Raw genomic sequence first — 21,174 nt, forward strand, 5'->3', positions numbered from 1 at the left:
TTGGACCAAAATGACCCTGGGTGTGTTGACCGCACCCAGGGTCAGGTTGACCGCACCCGGTGCTGCACCCGCGTCGCATCGCGTTGACGCGGGTGCGGCACCCTGCTAGCCGAATCCCTGTGACATAGGTTACAAAATATAAGAGAATAACACATCTAAATAGCATAGGATGTTCAAGTGTCCTCTCTGATAAAGCAGCCTCTCATTTCAAACAGTTAAGCAGCTCCGGCATTATAAGGAGCAGGAAGGCCACAATGTCTTTCATTTTCCTTTCTAAATGAAGACAAATGATTCCTTATTTTTCTACTTTGGAACAGAAGCTTGCCCCAAGGTCTCAAATGGAGCCTGAAGAGTGCCAATGAAACATGGGACTAACAAATATTTAACCTAAATTTTGTGCACATTACACAAGTTTCTGGGCCCCCATTACACAGTGGTGCACGGTGAGGCCCCCAAAATATGCTTTCAGATTCTTGAAGCCAGCTTATGATACAAAGTAATATTTTCTAAGGTAGTGCGTGGATGTAGTTGTTTTCTGTCTATGTCTATTTTCGACAAGGAGATGGTGTTTGGATGAGTTGTTATCCTTTTGGGAAACATTAATAAAAATACAAGGTAATTTGTTCATTTTTATGTTTTAAGTTATATACTAGTTATTTTAGATATATGTCTACGTTGAACATATGAATGTCAGATTTACGTATTTAAGTTTTATGTCACCATATATCAATACTTTTCCTCAAAAGGGAATCAGAAGTTAGCATCACCTCTTATCATTTTAAATAATCACAATAAAACCAAATTTAAAGAGAATTTGCAAGTTTTTTAGTAATGATGGAGTTGAGGTCACACAAACGAGTCTACCTGATCAAGAATCACCACCAACAGCTTTGTCTACATACACCAGTACAAATAGAAAATCTTAAACATCACAATGAAGTGGAAATTTCTCTTGCCATGACATAAGTGAGCTTTCATTACATCCCTAGATAGAAGCCCTCATAAAATCATGCATATTGTGACTGCCACCTTGGATGCTCTTGGACAAAAAATCAAATATTTATGTTTTTCTGAGACATCATATAGATCATGGAATTTTAAAATCTGCTGGATAAATACATTGTCAGTAATTGGATAGCTTGCTTGAAGAAAAATACGATCACAAGGCCATGCAAGCCATTTTGTTGGACATGGGACGGATACAATTGATGCTGCTGCTAGAATTTTTCAATGTATAAGCACAAGCAAGAATTATCTTTTGAAGAGTTTTATTCTAAAGACTGTCATCACCTTACTTTTTCAAGGTCAAGCCCAGAGCGGATAGCAAATATTTCCCCTTGCCAACCTATGCATAAGTTGTTAATGAAGACAGGAATAGCCAGCATATTGTGCGCAAGCTCTCCTTCAAGTTAGCATGTAAAATATTCAGGTTCTTCGCTGATCAGTGTTTCTAGTACATGCATTAGCCTTTGAAGGAGACATGGCGGAATGAAACACTGCACCAAACATAGGGGTGGGTAGTGGGGTGGGCCAGGATTTTGACTCCCTCGCAGCCCAGCTGCAATATATATATATATATATATATATAGAGAGAGAGAGAGAGAGAGATACACACTCATGGGCCAACCTGGCCCAGTTACAGCTGGGCCTAATGGGCAGGCCGTGGGCTGGACTGGGTCGTCCCCTTGCCCAGCCCTAAGAAAAAATGTCTGTGGTTCACAAAATATGGTGGAATAAATTACTGCACCACACAGGCAACACTTATTTTCCCTCTGATGCATCATCATAACGAGTTAATTAGCAACAACGCTCGGTCCACTGTAAATTGTCAACACACAATAGTTTCAGACGGTCTACAGTCGGTCAGTCAGCTCAATGTCTGCACTCAGCTGTAGACTGCTTTGTGTATTCCGCACAGACTACTTCAGGAGTGTTGTCCCTCGAGTGCACCATAGTTTCACAGCAAACTTTGCTCCAAATTAAAGATCCATCTGCTGCAGCCAAACAAGTACCACATGCACTTGCGCCTTGACTCCAGAGAAGAAACTGTGGTTCCCTAAATATTTGTCCTAACAATAGTCAGCCTCTGTTTCCATATCCGACCAGATTATTCCTTACATGCTGCTTCAGACTCTTTCCAGGTATTCTGTGTCAGTATTAATTTGCTCACATGTAAAACAGCATATAGCATCTGGTGAGTTCTGAATCCTGATGTCTCTTACATGTAGCACTCAGTGTATCTTGTAAAAATATGTAATTACATAATTAGTTTCTTAGGTAAACATCTATATCACACAGGTGCCAGTGCAGACGCGGATACGGGTGTGATACAGCAATTTCAATAAAATTGGGTGCAAGGATGCGGATATGTGTGTGTGCATTTATGTATATAATATAGATAAAATTGGACTTGGTTAACAGAATCCACTTTCGGACAAAAATGGACCTCAATGCGGTTGACTTCACCTAACACAAAGGAAGTCGTGTCCAAGTGTCGCACCCACATCGGTGTAGGTACGTTGCCCTTTTTGAAGTGTCTATGTTACATAGGTTAGCATTAGTATTAGGATTTTATTTTTTCATTTAATTTCTTTGTATTTCTTCTTTTGTATTTTGTAGCTGTTAGGATAGCTGGCCATTAGGCTAATCTAATGGCCAGCACATTTGGGATCTATAAATATGGGGAGAATCCCCTTTGTAAATGTATGTATGTTCTTTAGATAAATAACATCTTTCTATTTTAATCATGTTTTTGTGAGGTTTTTGAGCTTTATGAGTTGATGTTTCTGCTCTTTGAGCCTTTGAGAGTTGTTTAGGCATTTGTTGTCTAGAGACTTTGTGATCATGTGCTTGGCCACCATTTTGTTACGTATCTTTCAAAGATCAACAATGTGGGTCTATCATCACTTGAACCACCACAAGACAGACCATAAGTGGGGAAATCAATGTACTTGTAAGTTCTACAGAAAAACATGGGGCTGGAAATGGGTAGTCCAAATCAAGTGTGATACAAAGGACCACAAATGGCAAAAGGGTAAGCTATAGAAGAATGCCCGAATTTCAGGGACAAATTCAATCACATCACAAAGATGGAAAGTTACACATTTTTCTCACTTCCCATGCCACAAAACTAGGTAGTACATAAACTAAATGCAAAAAATGCATACCCCAGTTTAATGAAGAAATTGGCATGTAACAACCATTGGGATATAAAGTTATATGTCCAAAATGACAAAGCAAAGGCTTGTTAATGCTATATGGTCTTAAGACTCTTAACTATGCTTCCTTAAATAGTTTCAAAGATTATGAGGAGACTAAGTTCCATTTCATGCTGGATCTACCTGAAAAGTCCATGCTTACATCATTTGACGCCACAACACCAAAATTATTCATATAAAAATCAATGATAAAGCAAGTACAGGTTCTCCTATTTGCATAGATTTGTCAGACCTTTAATTAACCCAAAAAGGAAACCGATCCCTTGAGGTGCTTTTCAGGAACCAAAATTGAGTGCACAATCATGGAATTAACTTTATATAAAGTTATAAACCGCTTTACTTTTCCAACAACATAAAAATCTGCAGTATGGTAATATGCTCACAGAAACTTTCTGGATCATGTTTACAATTTTCGGACAATGCTGGAATTCTATATTACTTATACTGCTATTCATCCAAACTTTGTATAAGATGACAACCAGGTTTGGAGATTCAAGTATGCTCAATCTACCTGATTGAAAATGTATTCTCCATTTCACTAAGATGATAGTTAAGCTAAGCTATAAGAAAGCATTATCCATTGCATTAAGATGATAGTTGGTTATACCATAAAGCTATAATATAAGAAAATTTCCTTGTAACAAATTCAAGTTTTACTCATTTTATAGGCTTTCACCAGCTCATATACATGTTAGCTGGCACAATCAGTGTTGTAAGTATCGTACCGTATTGTACAATATGTATCATTACTTTGGGGGGGAAACGATACGATACACACGGATGTATCATACGAAACACCTCCTGTATCATACCGAATCGTATTGTACGATGCGTATCATTTTTTTTAATCGTACTTCATAAACTTGGTTATTATGTTTATGTTTGTAATATGAAAGTACGAGTCTTGTGGCATTGTTCTTGTGAGATATGCATGCAATATTATGCGGAAAAGCAAAGAGTGCACTAAGCACTTACAACATCTACTAATGAACAAACAAAGAAGGGCTAATACCCAAACCCACAAGAGACAACACAACATAAAAATATAAATGCCTCTTATTGAAAGAGAGAGAGCTCTCAAGAGTGAGGAATACAAGAGGGGTTCACCCCTATTTATACACAAGAGAAGGAGAGGGAGAGGGCCAAGAGGCCTTAAAAGGAGAGCCACCTAGGGGGCTCCCCATGTAGTCGTTGGGAGCCCCCAACGGTCACAAATGTGACCGTTGGGGGCCCCATCGACTACATGGTGGGGCCCCTTTTGTGTGAGCAAAAAACAAAAAATAAAAAAATAGATTTTACAAAAAATAAAGAGAAAAATAAAATAAGAAAAACAAGTACCCCTATCGGGTACTTGTGAAATGACAAAAATACCCCTATTGGGTATTATATATATATATATATGAATTACATATATTTTAACACCCTCCCTCAAGCTTTACGGGGATATAACCGAAAGCTTGTTAAGGAGAAACAAAAACCGAGGAGCCGCAAGAGCCTTAGTGAAGAAGTCCGCCAACTGGTACTCTGATGTGACGTAAGGTAGTGCTATAGTTCCTCTTAGGTATTCATCCCGAACGTAATGGCAGTCCATCTCAATATGTTTGGTACGCTCATGGAAGGTGTGATTGCTTGCAATATAGATTGCGCTTTTGTTGTCACAACACATCTTCGAACTTCGAAAGAGTAGAGATGACAATGCCCATATCACTGAGGAGGCTTCTTAGCCACACAAGTTCCATGGTTGTAGTGGCCATAGCACGATATTCTGCTTCCGTCGAGGACAATGATACTTTGTGTTGTTTCTTGCATCTCCACGAAATCATAGAGTCACCTAAGAAAACACAAAAACCGGTAGTTGAGACTCGGTCATTGGGATTTCCTCCCCAATATGCATCAGTATAAGCAATTAAGTCAAGTGACGAGACAGAAGAAAGAAAAACTCCCTTAGTTATGGTATTTTTGATATATCTGGCGATTCTTAAGACTGCACTCATGTGCACAGTTGTAGGTGCATGTTGAAACTGACTGACAGAGTGGACGGCATGAGCTATGTCTGGCCGTGTGATGGATAGGTAGGTTAGAGACCCAACAAGTTGCCGGTAGGGAGTAGGATACTCGAGAGGTGTTCCATCTTTCAACCTTAATTTTGCATTGATGACTTCTGGGGTTTCTGTCTTCTTATCATCGGAGATACCCGATTTGGAACAGATGTCAGCAGCAAGTTTCATCTGAGAGAGAATGTACCCTCGAGGAGAGTACGCCACTTCAATTCCTAAAAAATATCTTAAGAAACCAAGGTCAGACATATCAAAATTTTCTTTCAAAACCTTTTTAATATCCTTAATGCCTTGCTCATCACTTCCTGTGATGATCATATCATCAACATAAAGTAGTAAAATAACTACTGAAGACCCTGCACTTTTCACAAATAAAGCAGTGTCAGTATAACATAAACGAAAATTTAAACTTGTCATTACATTACTAAATCTATCATGCCAAGCCTTTGGAGCTTGTTTTAAACCATATAATGCCTTTTTAAGTTTAAGAATTTTATTTTTACCAATACATACTCCTGGTGGGGGGATCCATGTAAACTTCTTCATTTAATTCGCCATTTAGAAATGCATTCTTAACATCGAGTTGATAGATAGGTCATTTCTTCACAGACGCAATAGCAATAAGAGTCCTAACACTAGTCATTCTAGCAACAGGTGCGAAGGTTTCTTCACAATCTATACCATATTCCTGAGCATATCCTTTAGCTACTAACCGTGCTTTATAACGTTCTAATGAACCATCACTCTTGGTTTTAATTTTGAAGACCCATCTACATCCTATTGATTTCTTTCCAATGGGTAACGAAGTTATTTCCCAAGTTTTAGCTTTTTCAAGGGCACTAAACTCTAAGTTCATGGCTTCAACCCATTGGGGAATATTTTTGGCCTCATTATAGTGTGAAGGTTCATGAAATGAATGCAACGCAATTAGACATGCTATATATCTAGGAGTTAGGGACTCATAGGAAACAAACCTATTTGGAGGATTGGAGATCCGACTGGATCTCCTTAAAGATGTTTCTTCAATGTCGGATCCTTGAGAGTATTTTTCTAAGGCACTTATCTGAGTTTGTTGACCACGCCTAACATATGTTTGGATTGGTCTATTATTCTCATCTATAGCATTATCAAGAGGAATTTCCTCTAGGTCATTCAAAGACTCATTAGAGATTTCCTCTTCTTGAGGAGTCTCATCTTCTTGAGATAGAAGATCAAATAAAAAAGTATATTTACTTTCGTCAATATCTTTAGTTTTCACAAAACCATTTTCATTTTCCAAAAATGTTACATCTTTGGATACATAGAGTTTGTTATTTTTCAAGTCAAAACATCTAAAACCCTTTTGATTTTCTCCATAACCCAAGAAAACACATTCAATAGCTTTAGGAGATAATTTGTCCCGTTTATGAGTAAGGACAAAACATTTACATCCAAAAACTCTTAATCTATTGAAGTCTGGTGTTCTTTCAAATAGTTTTTCGTATGGAGATGTATTTTGTAAGGAAGAAGATATCATTCTATTTATTAAATAAGTTGAAGTTAAGGCCGCTTCGGCCCAAAAATTCTTTGGAATTTCTTTGGAAATAAGGAGTGTCCTAGTGGTTTCCATGATATGTCTATGCTTTCTTTCGGCCAAGCCGTTTTGTTGGGGAGTCCTAGGACACAATCTTTGATGACAAATTCCATTTACTTCTAAATAGTTTTGAAATTCATTTGATAAATATTCTCCACCCGAATCGGATCTAAGAGTAGAGATATTACTTGAAAATTGATTTTTAACTATCATATGAAATTTTTTGAAAAAATCAAAGACTTCAGATTTTAAATTGAGAAAGTAGATCCATACATACCTAGTGTAGTCATCGATGAAAGTGACATAATAGGAGTACCCTCCTTTAGACATGACGGGGGAAGGACCCCAAACATCCGAATGGACTAACTCAAAAGGTCTTTTGGACACAAAAGTTCGGTTTGGAAAAGGAGTAGATTTCATTTTGCTAAAAATACAATTCTTACAAACAAAATGTTTCTCATTACAAAATTTCTTTCCAAATGGAAAGGAGTACATTTTTGAGAAACTTGGATGTCCAAGTCTTTGATGTCAAATATCAATATTTTTATCTTGGACATGGTTACAAAAAGAGTTAATGGGGAGTTTCAAGTTGCTCATGTAATAGAGATCTCCCCTTCTATGGCCTTGCCCAATCAGCTTCCCGGACCGGAGATCCTGTATAGAGCAATCCTTAGTTGAGAAGGAGATTTTACATCCATGATCGCATATTTGAGCAACAGAGAGGAGATTTAAATTAAGTTGAGGTACAACTCTCACGTTTGGCACAAAAAAGTCTTTTGAAAAGTTTAAGGTTCCAAAACTTTTTACTTGTAAAGATGTACCATCGGCAGTTGAAACATAGGAGTTTTTATAATTATTACATAAATCGGAAAGCTCATTTTCAAGGGGGGTCATATGAAAGGAAGCTCCAGAGTCAAGGATCCAAGACGACACACCTGGAGGAGAGGAGGAAGCTACGGCGGCACCCGAAGTTGATGGAATCTTGAGTAGAGTTTGTAGTGCCTCCGATAGTTGAGCAAGAGAAAAAGAGTTCGTTCCTTTGATTGCTTCCTCTTTCTTTTGAGTAGCTTCTTCAACGGAAGCAACTTTATTTTTTGGTGCTTCATTCAACTTAGGGCAATTAGGTCTTATATGACCCGGTTCTTGACAATGATGGCAAATGGCTTTTCTATAGTTGCCATTATAGTTATTTTGCCTTCCAAAATGTGGAGGTTTGTAGGTTTTCATATGGTTGCCGGGTTTTGATACGGCCAAGACATCATTTCCTCCTTTAATCATGCCAAGACGGGTTTCTTCTTGGCATATTTCGGCTATGGCATCTTCCAAGGGAAGAGGCTTTGATCTATGTAGGAGGGAGGATCTAACTTGTTCATATTTGGGCCTAAGCCCATGTAAAAATTGGAAAAAGTGTTCTTTTTCCATTTGTTCTCTCCTTAATTCCACATCTATACTAGAAACCCATTTTGGTTCTAGTAAGGATAGTTCATCCCATAGAGGGCCAAGAGTGCTAAAGTAGTCCCTAACACTCATTTCTCCTTGCTTGATAGTCCGGATTTTTTCTTGAAGAAAGAATTGACGAGCAAGGTCTTTTTGTGTAAACATACCTTTCATGAAGAACCATGCTTCATTTGCCATCCGAAATTTGGCAATGTTGGCGCAAATCTTGAGCTCCACATTGTTCATGAACCAAGCAAGAATCTTGGCATGCTTATTTTCTCAATCTTCTATTTTAGATTGGTGATCTTCAATGGCCTTCATGCGGGCATCTCCTTCAAGAGCTTTTTCTTGATCGCCTTCCATCTTAGTTAGTTGGAGTTGTGGTTCCGGAATGGTGCCCATAACGTATCCCCAAAGCTTTTTCCCTTTGAGGTTGTTTTCCATGGCGGCGGCCCACATCATGTAGTTGGAGCCATTGAGCTTGAAGGAGAGATCAATCTTTTGTTCTCCTTCCATAATAACCACTCACAAGAGGATACCAAGGAGAGAGAGAAACAAAAAAAACAAATATAGCTACACCACTAGCTATATTAAGAAGAAGAGCATACACAAGGCTCTGATACCATGTAATGAAATATGCGGAAAAGCAAAGAGTGCACTAAGCACTTACAACATCTACTAATGAACAAACAAAGAAGGGCTAATACCCAAACCCACAAGAGACAACACAACATAAAAATATAAATGCCTCTTATTGAAAGAGAGAGAGCTCTCAAGAGTGAGGAATACAAGAGGGGTTCACCCCTATTTATACACAAGAGAAGGAGAGGGAGAGGGCCAAGAGGCCTTAAAAGGAGAGCCACCTAGGGGGCTCCCCATGTAGTCGTTGGGAGCCCCCAACGGTCACAAATGTGACCGTTGGGGGCCCCATCGACTACATGGTGGGGCCCCTTTTGTGTGAGCAAAAAACAAAAAATAAAAAAATAGATTTTACAAAAAATAAAGAGAAAAATAAAATAAGAAAAACAAGTACCTCTATCGGGTACTTGTGAAATGACAAAAATACCCCTATCGGGTATTATATATATATAAATATATATATATATGAATTACATATATTTTAACAGTCTTATGTAGCTCATAAAGACAAAAATGTGATTTTATAGTTGTATTTTGTGCAATTCATCATTGTTTCATGTGTTATGATTTTTTTATTTTTGCTATTTTTTCTGATTTTCTTGATTTTTTTTTATTTTTTGGAAATTTTTTATTAAAAATTTACGATATGATACGATACGGTGTTACTTTGGGCCCGACCAATATGGGTAACGATATGATACTTACAACCTTGGGCACAATTTTGAGGAAAACCTGCATGGGGTGAAAGTAGGCGGCATCTAATTTTGTCCAACTTGCACTTTACCAACACATGAATGTCAACTTCCCAACTATAAACATTAGACACCTTCCAGCTGTTCCAAGACAGTTCTTCCCATGCACACCACAAAGTTACTACTTGAGTCATTCAAGTCCACATCCTGCATACCACAGGTCCCCTATTCCTCCTCTTTTGTCTCCTTGTCAAACTACTGCGTAAGCGGAAGATATAAAAGCCTCATCTCTGGCTATCCAATTATTGCATGCAATTCAGCAGTAGTCTTGACTCTTGATTCTTAACAGCCATTAACAATATAGTGTTTCTCATTCTAACCAAATCAAAATTCTCTTCAAATTGTTGTGGTCTACAGATTTCTCAATTTACAAACATTAGAAACCTGTTGGCTTTCCTATGGGAAACAATTTCTAGTCCACTAGAGTGACACTCAAGACACTGCATCTTTACCACTCTATTCCAGTCATACTGGTTGGACCAATCATGCTCAAACTCAACCAACAGTTCATATAAGAAAATTTTGAAGAAATGGGAACAAAATATCAACTCATAGGCACTGAAGAATAGAAAAAAAAATGTACACTCAGCAATGAGGCATATAGTTAGATTCAACATTTGTTGAAATGTAGTTGCCCATCTCCCAAACCAAAGCATAAGCTAAGCTTGTTTCTTTTGATACGGGTGAATGAATGGTTCATACGACCTAACTATTCTTTGTTTAATAATGTTAACATTTAATCATGACTGTACTGGGCATCAGAACCAACCTATAAACGTTCTTATGCAGTTAAGTCGTTTTTTTTTTCTCATTCACATTTATTTCAACATATATGTACAATATGCATCTGTTTCACAAAATGGTCTGCAAAACAGTGGATACCTTTTCCACCAACAATCTCAGCCTCAAAATCTTGGTGTAGGAAGCCTGGAAGACAAAAGCTAAAATCAACTAAGAAATGATATAATAACATGAAGCTTGAAATTCCATAACCAGGTTGGCCTTCACAAAGAATTTTTTATTACCCAATGTAAACAGCAACACGTTGATAAATAGAAAGGCTAGAACAAAAGGAGTAATTTAACCAAGATTGGTAGGCAATATACACATAGATAGGGATGGCAGTGGACCGGGGGAAAGCAGGACCCCGCCCCACCCCGCCTCGCCCCGTTTGGACCGGGGATGAAGGGTATGAAACGGGGATGGAGGCGGGGACGAAGGTTAAAATCCATCCCCATTCGGGGATGGAGGTGGGGATGGACGTACACTTTTCCCCGCCACGATCCCGGCCTCATCCCCACTTCATCCCCGTCCCCGCTACTTTTCCCTGCAATAGCCCCGCCCCGCCTCATCCCCGTTTGAACCGGGGATGGAGGACATGAAACGGGGATGAAGGCGGGGGTGGAGGTTAAAATCCATCCCCGCCGGGGATGGAGGCGGGGATGGAGGTTCTAATCTTGAGGCGGGGCGGGGGTGGAGACCTTGTCCCTCGCCCCGCCCCACTGCCATCCCTACACATAGAAAACATATGAAAAGTTAGTTATAAGTGAAACATATAGCTCCAAAATACATATGTTAGTGTTATGACTAAATGTATTATCACCATAGTCACCTATATCGTTTAAGGTATTTTCTCGGCGAGGGTTTTTCTCAGAGAGATTTTCAAAAGTTGGTTTTTCTTGGAAAAATCTCAAGAGTTTAAAAAAATGAAAAAATATACAGTAACAAAAACATAAGAAAATAATAGTCTTGAATTATTTTTCTTGAAAAGATATAGAGAAACAAGTTTTTAAATGTTTCAATATATAAAAGAAATAAAAAATAGAAAATGTAAGCTTAAAATATAAAAAAATGAGTCTTTCCAAAAATATCATGATATTATTGCAATATTCAGAAAATATTGTGATATATTGCCGATAATATTGGCTAACCTTAAATCACTGATATTATCACGATATTTTCAAAATATAGGCAATATTGGTGACATTGATTATCACATCCGTTACATAGAATATTTCTATGCAAATTTCAAACTCAACCTTGAGATCATTGAAGTCTGGATTCTGAGGAGTTTATGGCAACCACTATTATCAGAAAGTCACCACATATTCATGGAAAAAGTTGTTGCTTTCCAGGATATCCATATAAAGAATAATATCATATATGTAAAACCAATAACTACAAAAAAGAGGGAAATTTTAAAAAGGTTTTTCTGCCAACTTATGCAAAAGATACTTGCAGATAGGAATCTAAGTGTGATGTTATACGCAACACTGAAACTACAATCAGCTCTGCAGCATATCCAGCTAATCAACATAGAGCGTATATATCTTTTTTCATATGAGGTGCTGAGACGAAGGCACCGGATCAAACCCCACCGATGCATCCATAGCTTTCAGAGGTGGGCCATGTAAGGCAGGGTGGTTGTGGGACCCCACTTGGGTTTTCATCAATTCGGCAAGGGTTCCTCGTCATAAAAAAATATATATATCTTTTTTCATATGAACTGAAAGTTGAAGCTGTTTTCCTATGACAGAGAGAAGAATGCAATCATCGCCAACACCAAAGAGTTGGTACAAAAAGAAGACAGTAACAAGTGGCAGAGAGAAGATGGCTTGCTTACAACCTGCAAGCTGTTTGATAGACGATATTGCATAAATATTAAAACTACTGAGACCTCGAACCTTCCATATGTGAAGCTTAATCCAGGAAGGTTAACCAATAATAAGCATGAACTTTTTTGTAGTACAGCAGAGAATCTTTACATGACCAAAAACAAAATGTTACCTTATTTTGCACAGAAATCCAAATGCAACATTGGATATTGTTGAAGAAAAGATGGAAACATACAAGAGAAAGAGCCAAACATGGATATGGTATGTTAGTCAACAAACAACATGTTATGTTATAATCAGCTACCTATTACTTGGGGCCCAATTTCTTGTTAATTACACTCTGTAACAATCAAAGTACAATTTCAACTCCACAAGGGCTTCCCTCAACTATCGCTACCATTGAAAAGCATAAACAAATACTTTATAAGATCGTTTAGCAAGAATCCAAACAGTATCCAGCAACCCGTTGTCGCTGTCATGAACATATATAACGGTTGAAGAGCCCTGACTGCAGAAACCCCAATAAAATGCAGGAAAAACATGAGAACGAGCGCCAGACATCAAGATTTCAAACAGGTATTGGTCAGTTAATGAATGCATCGTCCTACAGTTTCATTTTTTTTCGTAAATTCGAACAAGCTTAAGACTGCATGACAGCGACATGCATGCTCGAATAAAGAACCTCAATGAAAAATGCGAAAGAACAAGGAGAAGATGTTATTGGCTAAAGCATCTATTTCAAACTCCAATATCAAGATCCAATCCACCAAAAATGTAACAAAACGTACAATAAGATCAGGAAACCAAAAATTAAGATCTAAAACACCTGAGTTTCAACTAAATCAGAACAATATCCTTCAGAATAGTTAACAGCCTCAACGAGCCAGATATACACCGTCAATTTTTCACATCCTCCGGTGAGAAACGAAGGAAACGTCGTAAATAATCTAAAAACAACACGAAGGGAAATCCAATGCCTTCAAATCAGCAATCATGTATCAAAAGCAAAAAATCTCAAAAGAACGAACCAAAAACGAGGGAGACACGGATCTTTACCGTCGAATTGGAGATATCCTCTCTCAAGACGCCGAAATCCCTCCAGATCTGTACCAGCAGCACGAGAAACACCTGAAATTTCCGCGGAAGAAGCAGAGAACGCATCGATGGAAAGAAACGAACCCGATCAAAACGAAACCAAAAGAAGAGGAAAGATCAAACCCTTACCCAAAATCAGGTGTCCTCACTCCTTCCCTTAGCGGCGCCCGATTCAGAGGAAAGAATGACGGATCTCGCCTCCTTTACGCTTTTCTGAGGATCCAAAAGGGAAACGCCCGCCACGTTACGGAAAGAGAGAGAGAGAAAGTGAGGGAGATACGTATATAGGGGACGCGCAAATGACTAAAATGACCCTGAGGCTGCGTGGACGTTAAAGGCGTAGAAGGGCCAAATTCGGAAGGGTGTTGTGATCATTTCATCGAGGGTCGGGGCTTTTCCCTTCTGTTTCTGCTGCCTCCTAAAAATGGGAATCTGAATCTATTGGTGGTTAAACTTTAGAGAGGCGTTATTTGCGTCTCGTTACTTTTTTAAGACAGGCCCGTGGCCGTGACGATGGTTTGTTGGTGTGTCAATGGGTCGGATCCAAATGTATCTCGCACCCGAATAAAATGAAAATCTGATCTTGGATCGATATTGATCCGCAATCGGTTGGAGGTGTAAGTGTAGGTGTCTTTTTTTTTATTTATAACCTGAAGAAACCTGGTCGCACTTGCTCAACCTGCCATACCTACAGTCGTCGTCATGCCGTGAAACTCTGAAGCTAAGATCCATGCACCGGGGCCTATGCTACGCGTTGGCTTACACAAAGGGTACGTGCAGGTAGGGGGTGGCAAAATCTGACACGACCCGCCAACCAGCTTCTTAGGCCGGTTCGGGTTCGGGTTTGGGTTTGTCTTAAACGGATTCGTATTGTAAATGCGTCGACCCACCTAACCCATTTATTAAACGGGTCAGGTTCATGTTAGGGGTATGCCAACCCGGCTGACCCGTTTAATAAACGGGTTAGGCGGATGGGTCAACCCGTTTACCCGAACCCAACCCACCAACCCGTTTACCCGATCCCGACCCACCAATCCGCCCGCCTACCCATTTACTCGACCCGACCCATTTATTAAACGGGTTAACCGTGTCGGGTCGGGTTACCCATTTAATAAATGGGTCGGGTTCGTGTTTGCCACAGCCGACCCGTTTAGTAAATGGGTCGGGTTCATGTTGAGGTATGCTGACCCGCCGACCCGACACGCCAACCCGACCCGATTGCCACCCCTACGTGCAGGTATCTACATAACATATGGGCAGTCCTGTGGAACTGGATCCAAGTGATACCGTGTTGGACCTTGGACACACTTGAACACTAATCTATATGGCTTGGACTTAGTGGGTATGGATGTTTGATAGGTTTTGAGATGTTGGTTGTGGATCAGATCTAGTCTCCTAGCATGTTGGGAGCATTGTTAAAAGGTAGAAATAGAATCCCAAATTTCACCGGGTTTCATGGAGCAATGGGCTGGCCCGACCCATTTTGACCAAGTTGAATCGGACCATTGATGGGTCATGGTCGAGTCAAATGAACTGAGCCAATACTCAAAGACCTATCAGAATGTTGAATGTTTGGGCTCACGGGATTGGCGTATCCGGGTCCCATTTGTGCCTTTTAGGCTAAAATGAGGTGGCTCCTTGGCCAAAGGTCCCACTTGGCTGAAGTCAGTCAGGGGGTGGGTTGCACTGCTGGATGGAGCTTGGATTTGGAGCAACACTAATTAGATTCACTTTGGGTAATTGATGAAATAGATTTAGATCCACCCTGAAATCTTGGGGCAATAGATGATGATAATTCGGTCTGCATCATCCCCTCTCCCTTGAAAATTGCTTAATCCACTAGGACAAGTTCTGCTTCAAAGATTGCAGTCAAACACGAAGGTCGGTGCCCTCTTTCATATTATTTAGCAAGCTGGCTTCCAACCTTGAACCACATTGTGCTTGGTATTGACCTTTTTCTTCATGGTTTGGCTAACGTGGGTAAAATTAATTTTTTTAATTGAGAGGAACAAGGATCGTTCACTGTGATACCAATTTTTGTGTATCTAGACTCGCGGGATTGGTGAACATGTGTCCCATTTGTGCCTTCCATGCTGAAATGAGGTGTCACCCTTGCCAAAGATCATACTTGGCTAATATGTTTATAATGCTGACATGGCATCCTGATGATGGGTCCTACATAGCTAATATGATGAGGTGGCACCGCATGAGTGGGTCCTACTATTAGATGGAGCTTGAAGATTGGATCTCCAGCAATACCAATTTGATCTGCTTCAGGTAATTAATGCAATAGACTTAGATCCACTATGAGATCTTGGGGTAATGAATGTGGATCGAGGTCTTCCAAAATTGGGTCTGCATCATATTCTCTGTTGGCACCATAAGAATACAAACTCTATGACCCTAAAATTTTAACCCAAGTTAATCCAAGGTGTCTTGAACCTTTACATAAAATCTGGAGATTTTTTTTTTTGACGTCGTTTTGGTGCAGTGAATTTTCTACCAAAGTCTATCAGTCAGCACCTTGTTACCTAGTTTGACCTATTGGCATAAACCTAGACCTAATCGAGCATACCCACTGCTTAAAATACCTTACCCAGGCCCAACCACAAAACATGAACACATCACAAAGGGTCAACTCAAATTGGTCAAGTCACAAACAACCAACAAGTTTGCTTTCCCTTTTGTAAGTCACAAGCAACCAACAAGTTGCTTGCCCTTTTGTATGGCTCACACAACAGAGTAGACCTGGCCTAGTAGCAACTCAGCCCAATGTTTAACTCTAATTGCACATGGGTTTTTTTTTTTTCAAAATGACAAAGTCTTTGATGTCTCACTTTTGGCACCATTGTGAGTTTAGGTCAAGAATTAAATATATGAAAACAACCAATTCACAACCCAAAATATGATAAATCTTAGCAATTGGTTTATTATCTTGATGGTTTTATCTTTGTTGTCGCCTGAAAAATTAGGCATATTGGTCAAATCACTTGTTAAATTATGGCTTGAAAAAACCATGCACCATGTAAGTTATTGTTGAGGTTTTGTCTCAAATGTATTCAATTATATCGTAGTTTTATCCATTCTTTTCTTATATTTACCTAAGTTTGTGTATTATCAAACCTTTCAAAAGTTTAGACCCACATTTAAGAATGTGAGAACTTCACTTGTATTTATGTAGTGGAGAGTTGCCATTGGGAGCATATCAATTGAACTTTGGATCTTAAACTTTGGACTTTGAAATTTGGATTTGGATTTGGGTTTCAATTATATTTGGTTCAGTTTGGTTTGATTGGTCTTGGTCATGGTCATTCTTTTACTTTGACCATTATTTTTTTGTACTTGAGATGATTTTATCCCCAAATCCTTGACCGATCCTTTTACTAAGTTTTGACCAACCTTGTTGAACCCAGTGTTGTGAGAGGCGTACGCCTCAATACCTGAAGCATATGCCTCATAGGCGAAGCGCACGCTCAAGGTATTGAGGCGTTTCAGGCTTGAAACGCACGCTTCACTCATGTGAAGCGCACGCCTCAAGTCGAAACGCGCTTCACTTCTAAAGCGTACGCATATGTGTAGTCCCTACAAACTGCCCCTTTCCTACCAAAATCCGTTGTTGGGGACATTGACGAGCAGGTTGGCGCCGCGAAGCCGATGGCGAAGAGGGCAAGGATCCCGACGACGACAAGGATCGCGATGAGAACCGCCGGGGAAACCTCCCTTGCACTTGCGTCACCGGAGGAGCACCGCCGGAGTGTTCGGGTTAGGGAAGGGTCGGACGCACAGAGTTGGGGGTTCTGGAGGAAGCTCTGGTCGAACGCCGCGGTGTCGAAGGCGCTGGGGATCTTTCCGGTGAGGGCGTTGCCGGAGAAGTTGCGGAAGGTCGGCTTCAGTCTGCCGAGCTTCGGCGGTATCTCGCCGGAGAGGTTGTTCTTCGAGAGGTCCAGACTGTTTAGGGACGACGGGGAGGCGAGCGACGTGGGGATGCCGCCGTTGAGTTCGTTGTGGCTCAGATCCAGGATAGATAGCCCCTGCAACGAGCCGATCTCCGAGGGTATCTGGCCGGAGAATCGGTTGCGGTCCTTCTGGGAGCCGGTGAGGCAGAACTGGGCGAGGAAGAGGACGGTGCCGAAGACCGAGAGAGAGAGAGAGAGAGAGAGAGAGAGAGAGAGAGAGATGAGGATGCCCTAGGGGTCCGGGTCTCGGGGAGTGAAAATGGATCGAGTTCGATTGGACCCGATTGATCATGAAGCGTACGCTCCAACGCCTCGAGGCTTACGCCTCGCTTCGCCTCAGCGCATTTAACAACCTTGGTTGAACCTAGACCTAACCAAAAAATGAAAGGAAACGAGAGTGTACTTACAACCAATGGATGTCAATCATTCAAATTCATCATGAGCTAAAAGAAAAATGTCATTAGGGGAAAACAAAACCTTTATTCCATAAGCAAAAATTATGAAAGAAATCCTTAGAAGCCAAAACAAATAATTTAATTTAAAAGAAGATGAACACGATGTCTTTTTTTTTGTTTTTTTGTTAGTAGCTTCACGTTTCGAGTTAAGTTAAACTCATAGCAGAGCTAAAGATATTTGAGACCTGTGCTGTTTGCATCACCTTGACCAACCTTTTGGGGGAGATTTCAAAGTGTAAAACTTTTAATTTTTTGTGGGTCTATCGATAATTTAGGCCTTACCTCTACATTGCTCAACGCACTTGATACGTCATCTGCGTTCCAGAGCCTGCTCCGTTTTTCATGGTCAAGAATGCCTTGTTGCTCAACTATCATTCTCCCCATATCGCGAATTTGATCATGCATTGTAAACCTATTTTCTGTGTCAATACTAACAAGAGACCTGTTTTTTAGAACATTCAGTGTGCCCTCTGGGGAATAATCCTCCCAAATGTAGGTCGGATATTCTTTATCCTCTCCAATAAAGAAACATGTTATGTCTAAAAAGATGCGCTGCTCTCTTGGTTGTAGCCCTTGGTAACTTATTCTCAGCCTTTCATGGATCTTCTGATTCTGTTCTTTTTTCATGAAATTGACAATCAAAATAATCCATGAAATTAAGGCATTGAATCCATCATATGATGATATTTAACAACCAGTTAACAATCAACATTTGTTATGTCTATATAAAGGAGGAATCTTCAGAACGACACCTAGTGTTTTGTATAATCCAAAAAATCATTCAATGTTTAGATATTTTCAAAAAAGCACCACAGTTTTGTTTATGTAAATCTAAGGCAAACTTTTTTTTAAATTAATCACTTTAACTACCTCCTCTATTTTTTTAATTTTATTGTTTTCCATTTATCAAACTAAAAAGAATTGCATTGTGCTTTTACTTACATATATTGACATTTCACAATAAAATACACTATCCAATTAAACAAAAAAGATTACTTATTATAGGACACCCTTATTAGTCATTAAAAATATAAAATACAATGACAACAACCATTCATAAATTTTCACTTTTTTTAAATAATAAAACCAAATTTAATGAGCTCTACTTACTATAGTAGAAAGATTAGACAATTGTTTGGTCACGTGCATATTTTCCTGACAAGACAAAAGAATTCATCAACTGTTTTAATCTATGTGTACAGAGCCTAATTGACCTGCTGAAACAAGTATTGTACTGAGTTATTGATAAGGCAGACAAAATACAGTAAGTCCATCTTTTCCCTGTAAAGAGAAATTAATTTAGCCACTGTTTCAAAAAATTAACATTAAACCATAAGTACTCAGCCATTGACCATAATTGGGCTTTTCATCAACCCGTCACAGATCCTCAATCGCATCATAGATCTCCTCGTTCATGAGCAACACTATTGTTCACAGACATTCATGAAACAACTCACAGTGGCCTTCGTAACTCACTCCTGAAACACTTTGTAAAGTGGTCTCATTGCATCCAATGCAACTGAATATAGGGTGGACTTACCACAATAAAAGCAAAGAACTCTAACTATTTACACATCAATACAGCAATAACATCCAAACTGTCATGCATAAGCTACAACATCTTCCATGCCTCTATCTTCCTCATGTCAACATTGTCCATAGTTAAAACATGACACTGCCCAATAAAAAAATACATAAAGGACTCAAAGCACATGGAACAATCCACTAAAACCCCTTAAGTCTTCACAAACAAACAATTAACTTAACAAAGCATAACTAAATGCACAAGAAAAAAACACCACCATCTAAAACCCAAGAAGAAAAGTGATTAATTGCATAAATACATCGTGAACATATCCTCAAATAAAATCATAAACAAAAGAACGTACAATAAGTCTCACACAACCAAACATGAAACACTTCTATCTCCCCCCCCCCCCCCCTCAACATTGTACACAATGACATTCACCGAAGCAACAAACGTGTTGAAAACTTAATGATAATTCTAACAATACTATACTATCAACAAAAAAAGCAACAACATCCCAAGAATGATAACATGATAAGAAGGGAAGAAAACACATAACCCAAGTAACACACGAACAAAACACCAATAGATGAAGTAAGAGAACTATAAACAACACAACAAACAATGAGCAAGGGGCCATAAATTAATCAAAGCATAAACAACAAACACTACATTAACTCAAAACAAAATAAACAACAACACATTAATTTCAGCAACAATCACTGTAAAACTCGAGATTTTTTTTTGGTAATTAAGGTGAATAAATGATGAATTATTAGTGCATCTATTACTATAATATGAATTCTTGGTTTTCTTGATTTTGATTAATTATGTATTTCCGCCTCAAGTTATAAAGAACATTTCAAGAATAATTATTTTGCCTCAAGTTATAAAGAACATTGCAAGAATAATTATAAAAAAAAATTAAAGTATGCAGACTAAATGAGAAAGAGTGGTTTTAGATTTTGGACATTGGATTTGGATCCAAATCCTAGCATTTGGATCCAATATGTACATGAGGTAACATTTGGATTGGATCCAATTTAAAATATTAATTGGATCCAATGGAAATGGATTGGACCCTCATAGGGTATGTCTTATATGGACCCCATTTGGAACCAACAGTCCATGTGGGTTAAAATCTTATCTAGTTTTAATTTTAAAAAATAAATAAATAAATAAAGGAGATAATTAAGACTTTAATTGGAAAATTAAATTAGATTATTAATTAAGATAATAAAGAGGGTGGGACATCCCACGCCTCTTTAAGAGATTAAATTAGTTGGATATTGTTAGTGGTTCGTTGTGGAATAGTCAAACATAAGAATCCTAATCAAATAGAATTTAAAGAAAATCAAATAACCAGATGAGAAATGAGTTTAGGAGATAGACTTTTAACTAAGTGATGACTCCTCTTCCCCTCTACATGATTTTAGAGGATAGAGTTCTAACCACTTTAGGAATTTGGGCTAGGTGAGAGGGTTATATAAACCCCCTCCCACACGCCCCTCTCATTTTTAGAAAAAAAATAGAAAAAAAAGTATCTCTCTCTCTTCTCTTTTCCTTCTTATTTCTTCTTCTTCCTCTTCTCCAAATCACATCTAGGAGGTCTCGAGTGGTGGTGAATAGTCATTAAACCTGCAAAAATTTTGGTGGTGGTGATGGTGTAGAAATTGGACTACCCGATTTTTTTCGGTTTAGCGGATCTATTGATTTTTCAGGTAAGATTTACGTAGTAGATGCCTTATACATGCACCAAGCATACATATGTGTACAATGTATTATTTTAGAGGTGTATTTATATGATTAGATCAGTTACACATGTTTTTTTATGAAAAAAAATTTATTT

The 21,174-nt window shown here is 38.9% G+C and overlaps 1 protein-coding gene across 1 annotated transcript in view; it reads right to left on the bottom strand.

Annotated features, from left to right (window-relative positions):
* LOC149814678 (proton pump-interactor 1-like) overlaps positions 1–13,650 on the bottom strand; it is a 32,445-nt gene extending 18,795 nt beyond the window's left edge. Inside the window, exons 1-2 of the mRNA XM_089990413.1 lie at positions 13,516–13,650; positions 13,348–13,419 (exon numbers count right to left, since the gene is read on the bottom strand). The gene's annotated coding sequence lies outside the window, so the exon portion shown is untranslated. The remainder of the gene's footprint in view (positions 1–13,347; positions 13,420–13,515) is intronic.
* Between the last annotated feature and the right edge of the window lie 7,524 nt (positions 13,651–21,174).

This window comes from Nuphar pumila, chromosome 15, assembly GCF_984573655.1.
Source record: "Nuphar pumila chromosome 15, dmNupPumi1.hap1.1, whole genome shotgun sequence".
Classification (NCBI taxonomy): Eukaryota; Viridiplantae; Streptophyta; class Magnoliopsida; order Nymphaeales; family Nymphaeaceae; genus Nuphar; species Nuphar pumila.